This window comes from Capsicum annuum, chromosome 6 (assembly GCF_002878395.1).
Source record: "Capsicum annuum cultivar UCD-10X-F1 chromosome 6, UCD10Xv1.1, whole genome shotgun sequence".
NCBI classification, from domain to species: Eukaryota; Viridiplantae; Streptophyta; class Magnoliopsida; order Solanales; family Solanaceae; genus Capsicum; species Capsicum annuum.
In genome coordinates, this window is record NC_061116.1 from 94682420 (window position 1) to 94706561 (window position 24142).

Genomic DNA, 24142 nt, shown 5'->3' on the forward strand with positions numbered 1-24142 from the left:
AGCTATACTATATACAAACTTCTTTTTTCTTCACATTTTTGGAGGCTAAATCATCTAATAAAGAAATTTCAAGAGTAATTAATAAACTACTCTTCCAACAAAAACCTTGGGAATTCAAACCCACTAATTTTACCCTTATTCACGGCCTACAAATTTATTTGAGGGTATCAATTAATAATTAAATTAGTTCTATCAAGCTCAACCTAACTCCATTAATGAAATTTTAAAGCCAATGATCCAACCTTTATTGAATTCAACGTCTCTAACTATCCGCTTTCATGGCCACAATTTCATATTAGGAATAGCTAATCATAAATTAAAATTAATTCTAGGTGAAAATACATATACCCATAGCTTTTCCCCATAATTTTATGAACCTAGGGTTCTAAACCGTAAGAATTTCACCATAAATTCCCCATTTTAGTGATTCTAGAATATAAACGAATTAATCAATGTTACAAAGAAGTAAAAATCTTATCTTAACAAAGAATTTCTACCCAAACCAAGAGAAATCGCCCCCTTTAAGGATTAGGATTGAAATTTGGTATTTGGGGCCTAAAACCTGTCAAAATAAGGCTACAAAAATCTGAACCCACTATGATACCCTTACTTTTCAGCACATATAGTCTTCAGTAAGACAAGCATAATTTTTTACTCCTGAAGCATATTAATAGAAGATTAGTCGAGATGGACGAAAACTAAGATATCTATAATTTGCTGGGTACTGGGCCCTATAACACTTTATATTCTAGGACAAATACTCATTTGAAGTTAACCCTAGGATCAACTTCAATTAGTCCCATATAAATTAGTAAGGAAACTTTCAACTTAACTTTGTGCTAGGGGTATTTTATGCCCATAGTACATATCAAATGCACTATCCTACTAAAGAAATGATTCTAAAACATATGATGAATGATATTAGTATACAATTATGACAAATATTTTCAGTAACAATGAAATCAGTCATTGCATTTAGTTTGAGATTACTTGTAGTCCAAAGAATTGATCTCTCCTTATAGGTATTACCTTTCTTCTCATTGATCTTTACATTCAAATATTCTCTCCTTCTAGGCATTACCGTTCTTCTCCCACTCTCTCAAAGTAATATTTTTAGTGTTTTAAAATTATTTTAAGTGAATAGAGTGATAAACATTTGCTGATTTTTTGATAAATTCTAATTTTTATTTGTTCAATTGGATTCTATCTGATTATTTTGAGTACTTTATGTTTTGATGTCTAGCACTACATTTTTGTTTTATGTAATTGAAACCCCTTTATTTGGGAACGTTATAACCTAAAATCCATGGTCATAATGGCCCTTACCTAGTGAGGTAAGCCCAACACCTAAAACGGAAATAAATGCAAAAAAGACGATAACAAGAAATACAATCTAATACTTTAGAATAAGTTAAAAAATTTGTGATATCAAGGAAAATCTCCAAAATAACATCTCAAAATTCTCCAAAAACTAGTGTCGTGAGTAATAAGAAACTCTATCAATCATCAAAATATGTAATATAAACAGTTCTATATCTTAGAACTGTAATAATGGGAAAGTAATAATTAAGAGGGAGTTTGGAACATGCTCCAAACAAGGAGCTCACCATGACTTTAATGCAATCTTGACTCAGTAATAAATTAGGCTCCATGATTCTCACGAGAACTAGGAACTACACTGAAAAGTTATATTAAATTAGGAAGTGTACGGTTCACTTGTACTTAGTAGGAAGCACAGGACAACCATAAAAAGTAGATAACTAAATGTATAAAGAAAACTATGTTCAACACTTCCACATGCATCCAAATAAATTCCTAATGGCGTTTTAAGCTGTATAACTTCTAATATATTTTAATATAATTAAAAACAATACAAGAAGTATAAATTATATGCCATGATTTCATGGCACATTCGATGCTTAAACAAGGAAATTGTACAAGTACTTAGGTATCCTGTTAGATGTGATGTGCTTTTGTGTTGATTTTGCTAGAAACAAAGTTTAGAGTCGACAATGAGAAAAAGGGATGAAGTGTAGCCGAGGAAGCTACCTATGAGCCTACCTATAGCCCGTAGGTAGTACCTACGAGCCTATAGATGACAAAGGATGCTGATGAAATGATGTTTTGAGGCTGTTTGAGTTGTTCTGATTCCTATAAAGACTATCTACAAGGCGTAGGTACAACCTACGGTCCATAGATTAGCTCATAGGTAGAGGTTCTAGAAGCCTACTTACGCCTTAGAGGTATAACTTATGCCCCGTAGGTTGCCCCATAGGTTGGTGCAAACTCTGGTTTCCTATACTATTTAGGATATATTTTCAGATATATCTTTAAATAACTTGGATATTTTTTTATCAGTTTACATACTTTGCACATTTACACACTTTAGGCATTACTTTCTATTCTGAGGTAAATTATTGATATTGGAATTATTGTTCTTGATTTTTAGGGTTTACAATTAATTTGAGATTTTGGTTTTTCATTCTTATTCTTCGTAAGTTCATTCATATGATTTAATATTTGAAATATACGTGTGTTCTTACAACCATGAGTAGCTAAACTCCATAACTAGGTTATGGAAACCCTAATGGATTAACAAGGAAAAGGAAGTGCAAAGTCTTTCTAGATTGGTATTCTTGCATATATTAGGGTATCTTTTACTTTGATTGATTTCTTAACAATTGCAAATGTTTAGAACTCATTTGTATTTGATACTTGTTTAAGAAAGAGGTAGAGATTAGGAAAAGGAGCTCACAATAGTAATTTGAAGCTACCAACCTTCATTTTATTAAATTGAGATTGAGAGGAGATAGTTAATATAAGATTCAGTACAAGGGTTTGTAATACAATACTCTGAGATCGAGAGGAGATGAGTGAAATTTAAACAAACTAAGGTCAAGAGATGGTTGGGTGATACATAACTTATTATATTTTTTGAAAGAAACAGATATAAGTTGACAAGCACGATAAGTCTGTGGAGCTATGAAGTCATGAGGAACGTGACCCTAGTGATCGTCTCATATTGATAACAACCCTAATTGCCCAACATTGTTACTACTACTATTATTTTCACAAAATCCTCTTTTTACTTTCTGCACTTTCTAATTACCTAAGCAAGATCGTGACAGATTTTCAACCTATTCCTCATAGGATCAACCCAAACCTGGTTGGGTACTACATTTGAAAACAATCTTTTTATACTTTCTTGGAGGTGTAATCTGGGTAAAATCAATCGACACCACAAATATACATACAAGGAAGACTAAAATACATTATGTCTACCACATCAGAGAGATGCAACTGATACAATACAATAAAGTGATACGAATGCCTTGTTCAAATATTCACATCATACACGCCTTTTGAGCCTAAGCTTCTAGGACCCATGGTGGTTTGTAACCCCTATACTATCACAATCTCATCAATCAACCCTACCAACACATCCCTTAATTAAGGCATTTTATAAAACGTCTCACTTTCTTTTAAAATCAATATTTCTAAGTGGAACCAATTCCATGAATATGGATGAATAGATGATTTTTCATACCTGAAACCATCGAAAAAAACATACCATAGATCAACCCAGAAATGGTATTAATAAGCTTAATTCACCTGAAATCTCAATAGATCATGATACAAGCCCTATCATGGAAATATAATTGAAAAGAATCTTGTAAGACATAAATAATACTAATTCTATTCCTCACACAAGAATTGAAATAATAATATAAAACAAATAATGCTCAAACAAGACCAATATCAATTCCCGTATGGGCATCTCAATGATAATAACTTGTCAAGTTATTATTAAAATTCACACAATCCCCCCCCCCCCCAAAGAAATATGATAAAATAATGATCTAAAAAGATGGATACTATGATAAAATACAGAACCTATGGCATAATTTACATGAATAGTTATCTACCCATCCTAGTTTGAAGAAAGTTTAGCCATAACCTACATAAAAATCCAAAACTCTAGCCTGAACCCTTCATTAAGAAGTTTTTTCCCTCCAAGCAACTTCAGAATGAACCTACAACACCCCTTACATTTCAAGACATTTGGTGTCATTCATTCATTTTGTTAAAGATTAGAAATAAAGGCTTTATTTATTAACTTAAAAATCAAGTGATTTATGTTTTAAAGCATAGACAAGTTTTCAAGAAACTCACCTTGTTCATTTCATTGTGAGGAACATTGTTCCAAACCCCAAAATTATTATAGAAAAAAAGTTCACTGATAAGAGCTTCAAGAAGTATATTGTACCAGACCCCAAACTACCCCAAGCAAAAATTTTAGAAATTGGGTGCACTGAGAGGGGCACCACACCGAACCTTTTCTTCAATTTTTCTATTTTTTCTTATTTTTTATGTTACTAGAGTGGTGTTTTAATCCTTTTACCCCCACTTAACCTCTCCTAGCCTATTTTATATCCTAAAGACATCATAAAATACACAGAGTAACTCCCAAATCCCTCATTCTCTCTTTCTCGAAATTCAAGAATTATTAGAAGGGTTTCTCAAAAACCAAAAGCTCTTAAGGTCCCATATTTGTGAATCTCTCTAAGAAGTATTCAATGCTAGGTATGTAGGACTTGAATGGGTTTTTTCTTTCATCCCCATTTCAATAAGCTTAATACTTTTTATGAATTCAAAGTCATAGTTAGGTTTATAAAGTCATGTTCAATTCTCATACTATCTAAAGCAAGTTCTTGAGGTATTTATGATTTGGTTTTTATGAACATTGCAATGATTTTTATGAATAGAAAAGATGTACTTGGAATCCTTTTCAATTACCATATGAATTATCAAATAATTATGAAATTATGTTCAGAGCATGAATCTAGAACAACATGAACTATTATAGATATTCATAATAAAAAGATTAAGCCCATAGAAGGGTGAGGTTTTGATAGTTTTCAAGATAGGAATTTTGAAAAGTTTCAACTGTTACAGTAGATATGTAGTGATTTGAATCATTATTGCGCATATGATTATAAGAACAGTTTTGGAGTAGTATTTAGGATCGAGAAAACTAAGCTTCTAGATAACCCAAGTTTCAGAATAACGTGTCACCATGGGATTATATTTTAACATAATGATGGTTTATATTATCCTAAAAGGCTCATTTAGTGGATCCACATATATAGAGAGAGGTTTTATACCTTGTCAAAGTATGGGGTAGCCCTCTCAACTAGGTAAGACACTGGACATTTGTCACGATCCAAACTAGGGTCTGGCCGTGATGGCCATCTGAAGTCCGATAAGGACCGGAGACCACCCTTATTCCTAACCAAACAGGACACAATACCCTTAATAGTAATATTTAGGGAAGAGTAACATGCCTAAAATATCTAGAGTTATGGAGAGAATTTTCCCATAGGAGCTCTAATTTATCAACTTCTTAGAAACACTAAGTATCTTGCTTGTGAGAATTTAGAGAGTTTGAGAGAGTGTTTTGATTGTGCATACTATGATAACAAAGTCCCAAAGAGGGTTTTGAGTAATGGGGGCTATGTGGGGTAGGAGGAAAATTACTAGGGTGCCCTTAATTAAAAGACTAAAAGCCAAAACCCAGTCACTATGGGTGACCTCCTTACTCATAATGTCACTCGATGACTCATTTTTTTCAGTTGTAGTTTGGAAAGTGTCCACGGTCATCCCACACTTGTCTGGTTACATGTCATACCATAAGACTCATATATTGTCCTTACGACTTGTAACATGCTAGTCACAGTCACACTGAGAACTTTAGGTTAGTACACTAATTTCCCTACGATTAATACCTTACGACTCATTATGATACCCTATGACTCATAGTGTCCAAGTCATAGTCAATATAGAAACTCCAGGCCAACAAATTGGCCAGGCTACAATTGGGTCCCTAAGACCCACAATGACACCCTACAACTCGCAGGGTGAGTCATAGTGAGGACAGTAGTTTCAAAGATCAAATTTTTTTCAGGGACCAAAAGCCCGAGGTGTTACATTCTCCTCCCCATAGGATCATTCATCCCCAAATGATGATACAAGGTATCCCTTAGCACAATTTAACAATGAAACACACCCACTCTTACCTTTAACAAAGACAAAAAATAAAGATATAAAGGAAATCACAATTTCCTATAATAAAGTTAGAAAACAAAGATGTTAAGAATAACATATACCTTAATAACGATTCTCAAGTAGATGGAATAAGAATAAATACTTGGACTTTATGTCCTCTAAAGCTTTCCAAGTGGATTCTTTAGTCTTTTGGTTCCTCCATAGAACTTTTACTGAAGCCACATCCGTTGTTCGCAATGGCGGAATTGCCGATCCAAGATCTCCATCAGGACTTCCTTACAACATAAGGAATCTGAAACACCCACACTTTCCAATGGAACCACCAAGGAAGGATCACCCACACACTTACTCAACATTGAAAAATGAAAGACCGGATGAATAGAACCTAAAATTAAAGGCAATTCCAATTCATAAGCCATATTTTCCACTTTCTTCAAAATCAAATAAGGGCCCAAATAATGGGGACTGAGCTTTTCCTTCTTTCCAAACTATATCACTCCCGTTATGGGCGATAACTTTAAGAACACCCAATCACCAAATCCAAATTTCAACTCTCTTTGCCTTGCGTCAATATAGGATTTTTTTCAACTTTGGGCGGTACTAAGCCAATCTCAAATCACCTTAACCTTCTACAAAACCTAATAAACTAAAGCAGGGCAAAATAACCCAGCTTCACCAACCTCAAACCACCCAATAGGATAACAATATCTCATACCATATAAAGCTTCAAACAGAGCCATCTCAATTCTAGAGAAGTAGCTATTATTTTATGCAAATTCAATTGGGGGAAAATGATCAACCAAACTACCATAAAAATTGATCACATAGGATCTGAGCATATCCTCCAATGTCTGAATGGTCCTCTTTTCTTGTCTGTCCATCCGAGGGTGAAAAGTGGTGCTAAGGTTTACCTTAGTTCCCAACCTCTCTAAAAGGAATGCCAAAGTGCGAGGAGAACTGAGTGCTGTGATTAAATATAACAGAAATGGGTGCATCATGCTACTTGGTGATTTCTAAATTGAACAACTTTGCATAATCCCCAACAGAGTAATTAGTTCTCACAGGTAAGAAATCGGCGGACCTAGTCATCCCATCCATGATGACCCAGATCAAATCAAACTGATGGTAGGACCATGAAAGACCAGTAAAAAAATCCATATTAATTACTTCCCACTTTCATTTGTGAAAAATAATCTCTTGAGAAAACCCACCATGTCTCAAGAGCTCAACCTTCACTTGTTGACAAACGATACACTTAGCCACAAAATTTATCACATCCTACTTCATGTTATTCCACCAATAGATTTCTCTCAAATCATGGTACATCTTCCTCGATCCAGGATCAATAGTGAACCTCGACTTGTGATCCTTAATCAAAACCCTCTTGTGCAGCCCATCATCATTGAGAACACATAACCTACCTTGGTACCTTAAGATACTGTCACCTCTATTCTCAAAAACCACCACTTTATTCTTGCCTATGTCACCCTTAATCTGTATCAAGAGAGGATCTAAAACTTGTTTTTCTTTCACCTTGGCATAAAGAGATGACTTTACCACCTCTCGTACCACCCCACCACCATCCTCAAAGTCCAAGAGATGAACTCCAAGATTAGCCAACCGGTGAATTACCTTCATCAATTCTCGCTTCTCCTCCTCCATAAGTGATACGATCCCTATAAATAACTTTCTAAGAGCTTCAACAATCACGTTAGCTTTACCTAGATGGTAGTGAAGATTCATAGTATACTTCTTAACCAACTGAAGCCACCTCCTCTACTTATAATTCAACTCCTTTTAGGTGAACACATATTTTAAACTCTGACGGTCTAAATAAATATCAATATAAACCTATAAAAAATGGCACCAAATCTTCAAAGCAAATGCCATAACCAATAGTTCTAATTCATGTATCAGGTGATTCTTCTCATGAACTTTCAATTGTCTAGAAACGTAGGCCACCACCTTACCATGTTTTATTCACACACAACCTATTCCTACAAAATATGAATCACAATAAACCACAAAACCCTTGATACCCTCAAGAAGGGTTAAAACTAGAGCCAAAGTCAACTTGTCCTTCAACTTATCAAAGCTACCCTCACAAACATCAAACCACATAAACTTTATCTTTTTAGGTCAACTTAGTAAATAGAGTAGCAATTGAAGAAAAACTTTCCATGAACCTCCTATAGTATCCGGCTAAACCCAAGAAGCTTTGAATATCAGTTGGAGTCATAGGTCTAGACCACTTCTTAACAACCTCAAATTTTTATGGATCCACCATAATCCCCTAACTAGAAACATCATGAACCATATAAGTCACTGCATCAAACAAGAATTCACACTTGGAGAATCGAGCATAGCCGGTCCTTAAGGGTCTACAACACTATGTAGAGGTAGTTGTCATGATCCCCCCCACTCTTGCAGTGTGATAAAATGTCATCAATAAATACGATGATAAATAAATCTAGAAACTGATGGAATACCCAGTTCATAAGATCCATAAATACTGCTACTACATTAGTCAAACTGAAGGACATCACCAAAAACTCAAAATAACCATACCAAGTTAGGATAAAAGTCATAGAGATATCCATGTCCCTAATCTTTAGTTGATGATAGCCTGACCTAAGATCAATCTTAGAATAGTACTTTGCTCCTTGAAGATGATCAAATAGATCATTAATCATCAAAAGAGGGTAATTATTCCTTACCATTGCCTTATTTAACTGGCAGTAATCTATGTATATTCAAATGGACCCATTCTCTTTACGCAGAGTAGCATAAGAGCACCCCCTGAAGAAACACTAGAATGAATAAGACCCTTATAAAGAAAGTCTTTCAACTGATCCTTTAGTTCCTTATCTCAGCTGGATCCATTCTATAAGCAAGGATATAGATAGGGTGGGTATCCAAAAAAATATCAATCCTAAAATCTATTTTTCTTTTAGGAGGTACACCAGGAAGGTCATCAGGAAATACTTTGGGAAATTTACAAATCACGGGAATAAATTTCAATGAAGGACCCTTGGATCTAGAATCTTTAACATGCACTAGATAGTATAAAACCCATTTAAAATAATTCTTAGGCTCTAAGATAAGCTATAAAACTTTCCTTAGGCAATAGGGAAATTCCTTCCCATTCTATAACAGGCTTATTCAGGAATTTGAAATGACCTTCTGGGTCTGACAATCAAGAGAGGTATAGGATGAACGCAACCAATCAATCCCTAGGATAACATCAAAATCTAACATATCAAACTCTATTAAATCTACCAAGGTCTTCCTACCACTAATGGACTTCTGTAACACCCCAAATCTGGTACCCAAAATGCTACACGGTGCTTATAATCTCCAAGGACCACAAGCTAACCCATGACTGATATCTGTACCTGAACACTGCATAATATACTGAATGATTAAGAAAATAAAGGATGAAAGGCCATAAGGTTCAAAACTATAAGATAACTATTAAAAATATCTGGATAGGGTATAAAATACCTAAAACAACTGAAATAACTATCTGAACATGATAGTCTGAAAAGCCTTTAACTAACTGAACTGTCTGAGTAAGGAGTTGTTAGGATATGTCCCCAACTAACTCCAACTAATAAATTAATTAATGAGATAATAAAGTAATGGTCATGTCCTTGAAGGATGAGGACTCACTGCTAACTCTGACTGCTGAGGCTGGAATGCTACTGATGCTTTAGAGCCCATGCTTCTAAACCTATGGTATAAAACACCATAGCGTAAATATGTCAGTACATTTGAATGTACTAGTATGCATGTGAGGTAAGCTGAATGCAAAAGGTTCACATGCATGAACTATACTAACTGAATGGATAACATGAACATGAGAATATATGCATGAATACATAGTAAATATAACTGAGTTCATGATAACATGATTTCTGAGTCTAAGTACTGATTACATGAGATACTGATAGCTATATAACTGAAATAACTAATATTAAGCGACTGTATCTGACAGTCTAGGTTCTGATAGAATTAGATGAGTTTCGTACTATTCTGAGTTGACTGTATCTGTTAGTCCTAAATTCTGTAGAACTATCTGAGTTCTATTATTGACACTGAATGAATATATCTGACAGTCCTGATTTTATAACTAAAAATATAGGAAGTAGTTATCTAACCGACATGCCTCTAATACGCCATTATGACCAAGTTGGGTTCCAATTTGTAATCCCAATTGGAAGGGTGTCAATACTGCACCACTGGTAAGAACAATCTATAAGTAACCCTCACATAATAGGTAACTCTAGTGATAACGGTGGGAACCCTAATATAATAGGTTAAACCACCTCATCTACACTCATATAACAGGCTATGATGTCTCAACCTACGTTGGCTATGTAGTTCAGGAATACAATGATTGCTTCTAAGAATCACACCCTCATATAACAGGCGGGTTCCTATCTTTGGTTTCGTTCGGTGCTAATTTTTACTCCCATATGGAAAGACACTAAACATGATTAACTAAACTAAATGGACTGAATTAACAGAGTTTCGTTGACTCACGAAATATTACTGAGGTTACTGAATTTCTGAGGTTTCTGAGATTACTGAGTTTACTGAGTTTTTTTGAGTCACGTGACTGACTAAATTTCTATGAACATGGCTAGACTGAGAGGATCTTGAAAAATAATACTGGCTCTAAGCACATAGCTAATTGTCAGGTACAAGTACCCCCAGGACTCGATAGCATGAAATTGACAAAGCATAACTTTCATGAATACATGACCAACATAGACAATCCATGATATAGAAAGATGGGAATTTCATGAAGTACAAGTGCTAAAGCACCACAACGGCTAAATATATATCCATAATTAATTGACTAAGCCATTTGATCAAATACTTAACATGCATGAACTTGTATATGAATGGGGATTTCATATTATCATACTAGAACGACACTTTTCCTTCTTATAGGCATTTAATCAAACACCTGGGTAGCATCCTTTAGTTATACAATCATCAACACATCTAAAAATCATGGATACATTCATCAACGTGTAAATTTAAGGTTTTACCATAATGATTATGCAAATCATCACATCCTAGGGTCAATCATTGGAATATGTAATTTCAAACATGAATCGAAACCCTACAACATCATTAACATGAATTTCAATTTAATTTAAGACATAAATCTTGGATTTTAAAAAGAGATTCTTGAGATTCATGGGTGTAAGGGACCCATGAACCAACACATGATATACTTGGTTCTGATTTCTTGAAGATTGATGGATGAAAACTTGAATCCTTGACTTGAAATTAAATAGTTAGGGTTTATTGTTCTTGGAGACTGATTGTTGAGAAGAAATCCTAATTTGATATTATGAATGAATAAATGAACTTATGAGCCTTGGTATGATATAATTAGGAGTTAAAATGGGTGGAAAAAGACCCAAATACCCTTTAAAAATGACTTAAAATTTGCTGAATGGGACCTGCAAAGGCTCGTACGATGGTTTATCACTGGCTCGACGGTCCATCATTTTTACCGTCATACGTGGACCAAAAAAAGACTCACTGCCTTATAGCGATGGCTTGGGCGACGGTCTATCGCATGTTGATGGTCCGTCAACCTATCTGTCTTACCTTATCCAGAAGGTTGACTCACTGTCTTAGCTACGACAGTCTAGGTAACAGTCTATCACTAGATTGACGATTCGTCAACCTGGCCAGTGCACTTGGGCGCTTTTGATAGCTCCGAGTAAAACATCCATAACTTTGTACTCGAATACTAGATTTAGACGAAATTGGTATCGTTGGAAAGCTAATTCAATTTCCCACAAGATAAAAAGTGAAAATCTTAAAAAATAATACATGTACAAAAATGGATTCATATTTCAAAGTAAGTTTATAACATTTTTAGGATGATTTCAAGCTAGGTAGAAGTATGAGGTATTATACTTTCCAAGCTCAAATGGTAAGTATAGGGTATGACTGAACTGGTGCATAATCACATGACTAAATATGCAATGGTATTTAATACCAAGTTTATGGTAGAATTCTAAACATGAAATGGATACCAAGCTTGTAACTGAAACCTGAACATGAAACTGAAAAGCTTAAGGAGAATAGTTACTTTGAGCTAGATTTGAGTTGGCAGAAAATAGGTGAGGATACTTGGTATACATGTCTGTTTCTTCTTCCCAAGTAGCTCCCTCAACTAACTAATTTCGCTAAAGAACTTTTACTAGAGGGACTTCTTTTTTCCTCAGTCGACGAGTCTGATAGTCTAGGATTTCAACTGGAATCTCTTTATAAGAGAGGCTATTTTGAACATCTATGTTCTAAATAGGGACTACAACTATTGGGTCACCTATGCACTTCTTGAGAAAAGAGAAATGGATGATTGGATGAACTAAGGTTAGATCTAATAACAATTCAAGCCATAATCTACCTTTCCTAAACGACTGAGAATTTTAAAGGGACCGATATATCAGGGACTGAGCTTACACTTCTTTCCAAATATCTTCACTCCTTTCATGGGATAGATCTTTAGATAGATATAATCACCAATCTCAAACTTGAGATCCTTTCTGTACATATCCGCATAAGACTTCTGTCAGCTATGAGCAGCCCGAACTCTTTCTTAGATCAACTGGAGTTTCTCTAAAGTATCAAACACTGAGTAAGGCCCTATAACTGAGGCCTCACTAATTTTGAACCGACAAATTGGAGATCTATATATCCTATCATAGAGAGCTTTGAATGGAGCTATACAAATACTAGAATAATAGTTGTTGTTGTATGCAAACTCAATCAAAGACAAATGGTCATCCCAACTACCCTTGAAATCAATTGCACATGCCCTTAGCATATCTTCTAAAGTCTGAATGGTCCTTTCTACTTGACCATCTATCTAGGGATAAAAGGCTGTACTGAGATGAACTTTGGTACCAAGACCCTTTGGGAATGCCTTCCATAAATAAGAGGTGAACTAGGTACCTCTGTCTGAGATAGTGGATAACAGAACACCGTGCAATCTGACCAACTCTCTGATGTAGAGTTTGGCATAATCCTTGGATGAATAAGTGGTATAGACTGGAAGGAAATAAGCTGATTTGGGCATTCTATCTACAATGACCCAAACTAAATTATGCTAATGATGAGTACGAGGCAAACCCATCATAAAGTCCATGTTCACTTCTTCCCACTTCCAAGTAGGAATATTGAACTCTACATAGACCTACTAGGTTTCTAATGCTCGATCTTAACCTACTGACATGTATAGAACTTAGCCGCAAACTCTAAAACATCTTTCTTTATCCCACTCCACTAATAGATTTCCCATAAGTCACGGTACATCTTTATGGACCCTGGATGAATAGAGTAGTACACACTATGCACTTCTACAAGAATTCTCTGCCTTAAGTCATCTACACCTAGAACACATAGACGACCCTGATAATGCAATACACCATCTTCCCCTTGGGAGAAAACCTCAACTTTCTGATTCTTGACTGACTCTTTCAACTTGACTAGGCTAGGATCTCTATCTTGCTTTAATTTTACCTTAAAAAATAGAGATGATTATGAACTACTCTAAACCCATATGTCACCCTTTTCTGAATTGACTAAGCGAACACCTAGTCTTTTAAGATGATGCATTTCCTAAGCTAACTTCTTCTTACTATCCTCAATATAAGCAATACTACCCATAGAGAGTCTACTAAGAGTATCGGCCATAATGTTGGCCTTTCTCGGATGAGAAAGGACATTCATGTCATAATCTTTCAATAGCTCTAACCACCTTCTCTGACGAAGATTGAGATCTTTCTAAGAAAAGATATACTGAAGGCTCTTATGATCTATGAACACATCTACATGAACTCCATATACATAATGCCTCTAAATCTTCAGGGCAAAAACTACGGCTACTAACTCAAGATCATAAGTAGGATACTTCTTCTTATGAGGTTTAAGCTGTCTAGAGGCATAGGCTATGACCTTACCATGCTGCATGAAGACACAACCCAAACCTACTCTAGATGCGTGACAATACACTACGAACCCATCTGGACCATCTAGAAGAGCTAAGACTGGAGTTGAGGTGAGTCGAGTCTTCAACTCTAAAAAACTCTTCTCTCAAGGATCTAACCACTGAAACTTAGCTTTCTTCTGAGTCAATATAGACATAGGGGATGTAATAGAAGAAAATCCCTCAACAAACCGCCTATAATAGCCAGCCAAATCTAATAAACTCCTGATATCTAAAGAAGAGATAGGTTTGGGCCAGTTTGTTACCTTTTCAGTCTTTTGAGGATCAACCTTAATGCCATCTCCAAAAATAATATGAACAAGGAATACTACTTACCTTAACCAAAACTAGCACTTACTAAATTTGGCGAATATCTGATGATCTCTGAGAGTCTAAAGTATGATTTTGGGATGGTCTGCCTGATCACGCTCACTACTGGAATAGATCAGAATGTCATCTATGATGACTATGATGAACATGTCTAAGTACCGCTTGAACACCTGGTTCATCAAGTCCATCAAGCTGCTACAATATTAGTAAGACTAAAGGACATGACTAGGAATTCTAAGTGACCATACCAAGTACTATAGGCTATTTTCAGAATGTCATATTCTCTGACTCTGACCTAATGATATCCTGATCTGAGGTCTATCTTAGAGAAATAGCTAGCACCCTGAAGTTGGTCAAACAAGTCATCAATATGGGGAAGTGGATCCCTTATCTAGGAAGTCCTTCAACTTCTCTTTTAGTTCTTTGAGTTCTTCTGGTGCCATTTTGTATGGAAGAATAGATATAGGCTGAGTATCTGGAAGAAGATCGATGTTGAAGTCTATTTCCCTTTCGGGAGAAATTTCTAGAAGATCTTCGGGAAAGACATCTGAATATTCATTCACAACTGAGACTAAATCAAGACTGGGAGTTTCAGAACTAGTGTCCTTAAATCAAACAAGATGATAGACACATCCCTTAGCTATCATTTTCCTTGCCTAAAGGTAGGAAATAAGCTGACCTTTGAAAGATGAAGTACTACCACTCTACTATAGGAAAGGTTCATTCAAAAACTAAAACTGGACAACTCTATTTCTGTAGTCGACAGTGGCATAGTAGGAATAAAGCCAATCCATGTCGAGAATGACATCAAAATTAGTTATCTCTAATTCTACTAAGTATGCTGAAGTGACTTTTTGAGATACCATAACCAGACAGTTCCTGTATACCCATCGGGCTATGATGGTTTTACCCACTGAAGTAGAGACTGTAAAGGACTCTGTTAGAATTTTAGGATTGACTCTGAAATCAATTGTTATATAGGGAGTAACAAAAGACAAAGAAGCTCCCTGATCTAGCAAAGCTTAAACATGCACATAAAATATCTGTAACAGACCAGAAACCATATTAAGAGAATTTTCCTGATCTTGCCGGGACTAGAAAGCATAAAGTCAATTTGGTCGTTGCCCACTAGTAGCACTAGAGGTGGCACCCTGCTGGTATGGGTGACTGAACTAAGCTGAGAAATGGTTCTACTGAATCTGAGGACCTGGCTGAGGACAGTCTCTAACTCTATGGTCTGGCTTGCCACATCCAAAACAAATACCACTATCAGCCATGCAAATACCCTAATGGTGCCTGCCACAAATCTAGAAAAAAGGATAGGTGTGGGCACTGCTAATACTGCCCTGAGACTTAGAGCCTGGTGCAATATCCTTCTTACCATCCCTGAACTTAGGAGCTGGAGCACTAGCTGGAACTGCTCACTTAGGATGAAACTGAGAATGGTTTCCTCCTTTTGATTTAGGCAGAGCAAAGTTGAAACTACCTATCCTTGCTCTCTTATTATGCTTTTCCCTCATCTTAATATTTTTCTCTTCTATCTACTGAGCATAGGTCATAAGCATGGCTATGTTCATGTCACTTATCAATATTGCAAACCTGCACTCATTGACTACTCTATCATTCACCCTAGAAACAAACTTACTCATCTTAGCCCTGCTATCTGCAACCACATGAGGAGCATGTCTGGATAACAGAGTAAATTTAAGAGAATACTCTTTCACTATTATGTTTCCCTACCTGAGGTTGATAAATTCTAACACTTTAGCTTCTCTGAGCTCTAAGGGAAAGAATCTATCTAAGAATGCAGTAGCAAACTCCTCCCACTCAACAGTCTCTACATCTACAACCCTCTCTGGCTTCTACTATTTGAACCCAGTATGAGCAACATCCTATAATTGATATGCAGCTAATTTAGTACTCTCACTAGAAGTAACCCCTATGATGTCTGTAACCTTTTAAACTTGATCAAGAAATTCTGAGGGTCCTTATCTAACTTAGACTTGAAAAAGAATGGAGGATTCATTCGGTTAAAGTCCCGAATTCTAGATGTAGCTGAATTAGCCAAAAAGACAACTGGTCGTTCATTCTAAGTAGCAACTTACTGAGCAAGAGTAGTGAGTGCAGCTCTGAACTCTACATGAGAAATATGTTTACCCAAAGGATCTTCGGGCTGAGAGGCTGGCTGATTCTCGTTTCTTCTTTTAGGAGGCATATTCTGTAGAAGAAAGGGAGAAAAAGATAAGAATGAGAGATTTACTAGAGATTATGTTCACTAATATAACATGAATACTGAAAGAAGGGAAAACTGTCCTTAAAATATCTTATAGCCCCCTGAACATAAATGTGGCGCTCAATACACCCATGCACAAGACTCTACTAGATGTGGCTTTCAAATATCCTAGGACTCTATTGAACCTTAAGCTCTAATGCTAAGTTTGTAATGCCCCGAATATGGTACTCAAAATATTACATGGTGATCATGACCCCAAAGGACCACAAGATCACCTATGATTGATATCTGCACTTGAACACTACATAATATACTAATGATTCAAAAAATAAAGGCTGAAAGTCCATAAGGTTCAAAAATGTAACATAAATGATAAAAATATAGAATCTGGATGGGGTATGAAATACCGAAAACAACTAAAATAACTGTCTGAACATGATAGTCTGAAAAGCCTCTAACTGACTGAACTGTCTAAATAAGGAGTTAATGGGACATGTCCCCAAATAAATTTAACTAATAAATTAATTAATAAGATAATAAAGTAATGGTCATGTCCTTGAAGGATGAGGAATCACTGCTAACTCTGACCACTGAGGTTGGAATGCTACTGATGCTCGTGCTTCTGAACCTATGGTATGAAACACCATAATGCAAATATATCAGTATGTTTGAATGTACTGGTATGTATGTGAGGTAGGCTGAATGCAAAGGGTTCACATGCATGAACTATACTAACTGACTGGATAACATGAACGTGCGAATACATACATGAATACATAGTAACTGTCACTGAGTCTGAGAACTAATAATAGGAGATACTGATATCTGTATAACTACAATAACTAATACTGTGCAACTATATCTAATAGTTTAGGTTCTGATAGAACTAGCTCAGTTCCGTACTATTTTGAGTTGACTATATCTGACAGTCCTAAATTCTATAGAACTATCTAAGTTCTATTACTAAGACTGAATGACTATATCTGACAGTCTTGATTCTATAATTGAAATGGTAAGAAGTAGTAATCTAACTGACATGCCTTTAATACGCCATTATGGCTGAGTTGGGGTCCAATCTATAACCCCAATTGTAAAGGTGTCAATGCCACGCCACTAGTAAGGACAATCATCCGAACTGACCTGTATCATGCACCAACATCCATTAATATGTAATACCCTGATAATGTTTGCCCCAAGTTTGGCAAAGAGGATAGGTGCGGGCACTGTTAACAATGCCCTGAGGCTTAGAGCCTGGCGCTCTATCTTTATTACCATCCCTGAACTTAAGAGCTAGAGTACTTACTGAAGAAGGAGCTGGAAATACTGACTTAGGACGAAACTGAGAATGGTTTCCTCCTTCTGATTTAGGCTGAGCAAAGTTAAAACTACCTGTCCTTGCACTCTAATTCTGCTTCTCCCTCATCTTAATCATTTGCTATTTTATCTACTAAGCATAGGTCCTAAGACTGTCTATGTTCATGTCACTTTTCAATATCGTAGACCGGTACTTATTGACTACATAACATTTACCCCAGAGACAAACTTACTCATCTTAGCCCTGCTATCTGCAACCACATGAGGAGCATATCTGGCTAATTGAGTAAACTTGAAAGAATACTCTTTCACTATTATGTTGCCCTGCCTGAGGTTGATAAATTCTAATACTTTAGCTTCTCTCAGCTCTAAGGAAAAGAATCTATCTAAGAATCCAGTAGCAAACTCCTCCCACTCAATAGGCCCTGCATCTACAGCCCTCTATGGCTTCCACTGTTTGAACCATGTGAGAAAAACATCCTGCAACTGATATAGAGCTAGCTCACCACTCTCACTAGAAGTAACCCCCATGATGTTTGCAACCTTTTGAACTTGATTAAGAAATTCCTGAGGGTCCTTATCTAACTTAGACCCAAAAAAGGATCGAGGATTCATTCGGGTAAAGTTCCAAATTTTGGTTGCAGCTAAATTAGCCACTCGGTTGGCCGGAACGATAGCTGGTCATTCATTCTTAGTAGCAACTGACTGAGCAAGAGTAGTGAATTCAGCTCTAAACTTTGCATGAGAAACATGTTCACCTAAAGGATCTTCAGACTGAGGGGCTGGTTGATTCCTGTTTCTTCTTTTTAGGAGGCGTATTTTGTAGAACAAAGGGATAAATGGATTAGACTGTGAGATTGACTTGAGATTATGCTCACTGGAATGACATGAATACTAAAAGAAGGGAAAACTATTCCTAAAACATCTTATAACCTCCTGCACATAAATATGGCGCGCAACACACCTATGCACAAGACTCTACTAGATGTGGCTTTCAGACTTCCTAGGATTCTATTGAACCTTATGCTATGATACCAAGTTTGTAACACCCCGAATCTGGTACCCAAAATGCTACACGATGCTCATGACCCTGAAGGACCATAAACTAACCCATGATTGAATCTGTACCTCAACACTGTATAATATTCTGAATGATTGCAGAAATAAAGGCTGAAAGGCCATAAGGTTCACAACTATAACATAACTGATAAAAATATAACATTTGGATGGGGTATGAAATACCCAAAACAACTGAAATAACTATCTGAACATGATAGTCTAAAAAGCCTCTAACTGACTGAACTATCTGAATAAGGATTTGATGGGACATGTCGCCAAATAACTTTAACTAATAAATTAGTTAATAAGATAATAAAGTAATGGTCATGTCCTTGAAGGATGAGGACTCACTGCTAACTCTAAATACTGAGGCTGGAATGCTACTGATACTCTGGAGCTCGTGCTTCTGAACCTATGGTATAAAACACCCTAACACAAATACGTCAGTACGTTTGAATGTACTGGTATGCATGTGAGGTAGGCTGAATACAAAGGGTTCATATGCATGAACTATACCAACTGGCTGGATAATATGAACGTGAGAATACATGCATGAATACATAGTAACTGTCACTGAGTTCATGATAAAATGATTTTTGAGTCTGAGTACTGATAACATGAGATACTGATATCTATATAACTAAAATAACTGATACTGAGTGACTGTATCTGATAGTCTAGGTTCTAATAGAACTAGCTGAGTTTCATACTATTCTGAGTTGACTGTATCTGATAGTCCTAAATTCTGTAGAATTATTTGAGTTTTATTACTGAGACTGAATAACTGTATCTGACAGTCCTGAGTCTATTACTAAAACTGTGGGAAGTGGTTATCTAACTAACATGCCCCTAATATGCCATTATGGCTAAGTTTGGGTCCAATTTGTAACCCCAATTGTAAGGGTGTCAATACCGCCCCACTAGTAAGGACAAGATGTGAGTAACCCTTACTTAATAGGTAACTCTAGTGAGAACGGTGGTAACCCTCATATAATAGGTTAATCCACCTCATCTACCCTCATATAACAGGCTATGATGTCTCCCTACGGTGGCTATGTAGTTCGAGAACACAAGGATTGCTTCTAAGAATCACACCCTCATATAACAAGTGGGTTTCGATCCTTGGGTTTGCTAGGTGCTAATTTATACTTCCATCTAGATAGTTACTGAACATGATTAACTGAACTGACTAGACTGAGTTTCGTTGACTGGAAGAATACTATTGAGGTTACTGAATTTCTGAGGTTTCTGAGATTACTGAGTTATTGAGTTTTCCTGAGTCACGTGACTGACTGAATTTCTATGAACATGGCTCGACTGAGTGTATCTTAAAAAATGACAATGGCTCTAGGAACACAGCTAATTGTCGGGTAAAAGTATCCCCAGGAGTTGAAAGCATGAAACTGACAGAGTGTGGCTTTCTTGAATACATGACCAACATTGACAATCCATAATATAATAAGATAGGAATTTCATGAAGTATAAGTGCTAAAACACCACAATGGCTACATATATATCCATAATTCATTGATTAAGACATTTCATCAAACACTTAACATGCATGAACTTGTACATGAATGGGGATTTCATATTATCATACTAGAATGACACTTTTCCTTCACGTAGGCATTTAATCAAACACCTGGGAAGTATGCTTCAGTTATACAATCATCAACACATCTAAAAATCATGGATACATCCATAAACATGTAAATTTAAGGTTTTGTCATGATTATTATGCAAATCATCACACCTTGGGGTCAATAATTGGAATATGTAATTTCAACATGAATCAAAACCCCACAACATGATAAACATGAATTTCAATTCAATTTAAATCATGAACATTCATAAATACACAAATATTTGATTTTGAAAAGAGATTCTTGAGATTCATGGGTGAAAGAGACCCGTGAATCAACACATGACATACCTTGGTTGAGATTTCTTGAAGATTGATGGGGGAAACCTTGAATCCTTGACTTAAAATTAAACACCTAGGGTTTCTTGTTCTTGGGGACTCAACTTTGAGTGAAAACCTTAATTTGATGTTGTGAATGAATAATGAACTTATGAGCCTTGGTATGATATAATTAGGGGTTAAAATGGGTGGAAAAAGACCCAAATACCATTTAAAAATGATTAAAAATTTGCTGAACGACACCTGCGATGGCTCGTCCATCGCTGGCTCGATGGTCCGTCATTTCAACCATTGTACATGGACTAAAAATAGACTCACTGCCTTATAGCAATGGATGGGGAGACGGTCCGTCGTAAGTTTGATAGTCCCTCAACCTATCCATCGCAGCTTATCTAGAAGGTTGACTCACTACCTTGGCTGCGACGGTCTAGGTGATGGTTCTTCGCTAGACTAGTTGTTCGTCAACCTAGCCGTCGTACCTGGGCAATTTTGGCAGCTCTGAGTAACACGTCCATAACTTTTTACTTCGATATTGGATTTGGATGAAATTGGTATCATTGGAAAGATAATTCAATTTCCCACATGATAAAAAGTGAAAATCTTAAGAATTCTATGTGTACACAAATAGATTTATCTTTCAAGGTAAGTTTCTAACATTCTTGGGATGATTTCAAGCTAGGTTGAAGTACGGGGTATTATAACTTCACACAACCACTATAAACCTTTTTTGCCACCACAGAGTCACCCACCAGGTTAGACATAGAGAAAGGATCAGAGAATAAAATTAGGACCAAAGACAAAATAATATGGAGTCATATAAGAAAGTGTAAGCCTTGGATCAAGGAGATAGTACAAATCACGAGAAAAAAGTTTTAATGTAACAGTCACAACATCAGGAGAAATATCATATTCTTAACGAGTGGTAAGAGCATAAAGGAAGTTTCGACCAGTACTGGAGTAGAAGTAGCAGACTTTGGTGCAGGAGATAAAGGCATGGAAACTGAAACCTTATTAGCCCAGTAGCAACCTTGACTGATAGATAATCCCGCTACTAGTGGCCCAACCGAACAAACTTAAAGAACTTATTCCTCTCCTTCTTATGAAATATGTGATGCACCTACCCACAAAAATGGAAAGGGGGATAAGATAGGGCAGTTTGAGCTCCACTAGCCTGAGACTAGGCACTCTCTTCCCTGAACTCACTGTTGCTCTAAAAATGGCAATCACTGAATGACTTAGGATATAGGGAAGTAGCCGTATAATAGGAACAAAAATTTCCCCACTTTTTTTAGACCATTTTCATCATCTCCACCACTCTACTACTGACCTCCACCCTTGTCTAAATACTAAAAGTTCTTGTTCTTTCTTTCTCTTATCTTTGTTTGCTTCTTCTTTTCCACTTCCACTTATTGCATATACACCACAAGTCTAGATATGTACATATCATAGTTCAATAGGGAAACCTTGATCTCCAAAATCAAATCACGAGATAACTCGAAAGCAAATTTCCTCATTCTAGCACATAAGCTAGATACTAACTCAGGAGCATAATGGGACAGCTAATGAAAGTTCAAGGCATACTTCTTTGACTCACTTCAAATTAACGAATTCCTTAGCCTTTTACTCCCTCAACTCATGCAGAAAGAATCAATCAAGAAAAGCAATAGAGAAGTCATCCCACAAAGCGGACTCAGTATCATTGCCCCTAGACTGGTCCCACTCCTTATACCACTGATACACCATATCCTTTAACTAATAAGTAGCGAAATCTACAACCTTCATATAGTAGTATGCATCACACAAAAAATGTTCTCCATCTCATCAAGGAAACTTTAAGAATCCTTCTCAACCTTCGAACTAGTGAAAGACGGAGGACTCAACCTCATAAATTGGCTAACTCTAGTGACCTTAAAATATAAATCAACAGAAGCAACATACTCAGTCTGAGGGGCCACCAATTGGGTAAGCAAATAGATTGGCTGGCAAAACTCAACATTAGACACATCGGCTTAAGCTGTATGGTAAGGGCTAGGGGAACCAGTGGAACTCCACGTGGGGCAGTACAATCATGAGTTGGAGCTCTAGACCGGGGCTAAACTCTAAAAGTAGTATGAGGTCTATCAACATTTTTCTCCGATTAGACAAAAGAGTTTCCACAAGCATCAGATCTTCTCGGAGTCATGATATAAATAGAGAACTTATGAGAATTAGAGGAGATTTTAGGATCATAGACTTTATAGCTCAAAATAGAATAATTAAAAAAGGAAAACATTCCTAAATATCTCGTAGCCTTTTCTTATAAGTGTGGCGTGCTATACACCCATAAAAGAGACTCTACTTGACATGGTTTTTTGGACACCAAATGAAATCAAACCTAGTCTCTGACACCATCTTTGTCATGAACAAAACTAGGGCCTAGCCGTGATAGGACTCTCAAGTCCAATAAGCATCGTAGACCACCCCCTACTCCTAATAAAATAACACACAATACCCCCAACAGTGACTAAATTCTGAACATAAAACAAGATAGCATAAGATAAGCTCAAAGAATTTAAGAAGTATCTATAATGTATAAACGTTAATCAACCAAAACAACCAACCCGACTACCCAAGTCACGATAATCCATAATGCTTTATAACAAACCAAAATCAATAAAGTGTTGTGACATGCCCCCAATTCTATTAATAAAAATAACAATGATAATGTTAATGTGAACTCTTTGATTTTAGTTTATGAAAGAAAATCAATGGAATGAGCAAGTCTTTTGGAGAATGGAAGCTCACCGCTTTACTATAAACGACTGATGAACTGAGCCGATCCATCTAACACTATGCAGAAAAAGTAGAAGTATCTATGGTGCCTACATCGCGTAGGGATACAACGTTCATATACGGTTATCAAATTAAGAACTAGTATGTAACTCATGGATAAGGACAAAGTAATAAAAATTAAAAATGCAGTTCAATTCAATATTCATGTCACATATATATATGCATACACATATATACTTGTATAACATGTCGGGATATGGAACAAGGTTTAACATGCACTTCAAAACTTTTACTTGGATTGTGTAGCTTAAACATCATATAATAGTACCCACGGGCTATATGGGCACCCACTCCCCCTTATTGGGCCTCAGTATATGTAGCCACATGAACTAGAGAATAATCTCATATATATGCATGGAGGATTCAA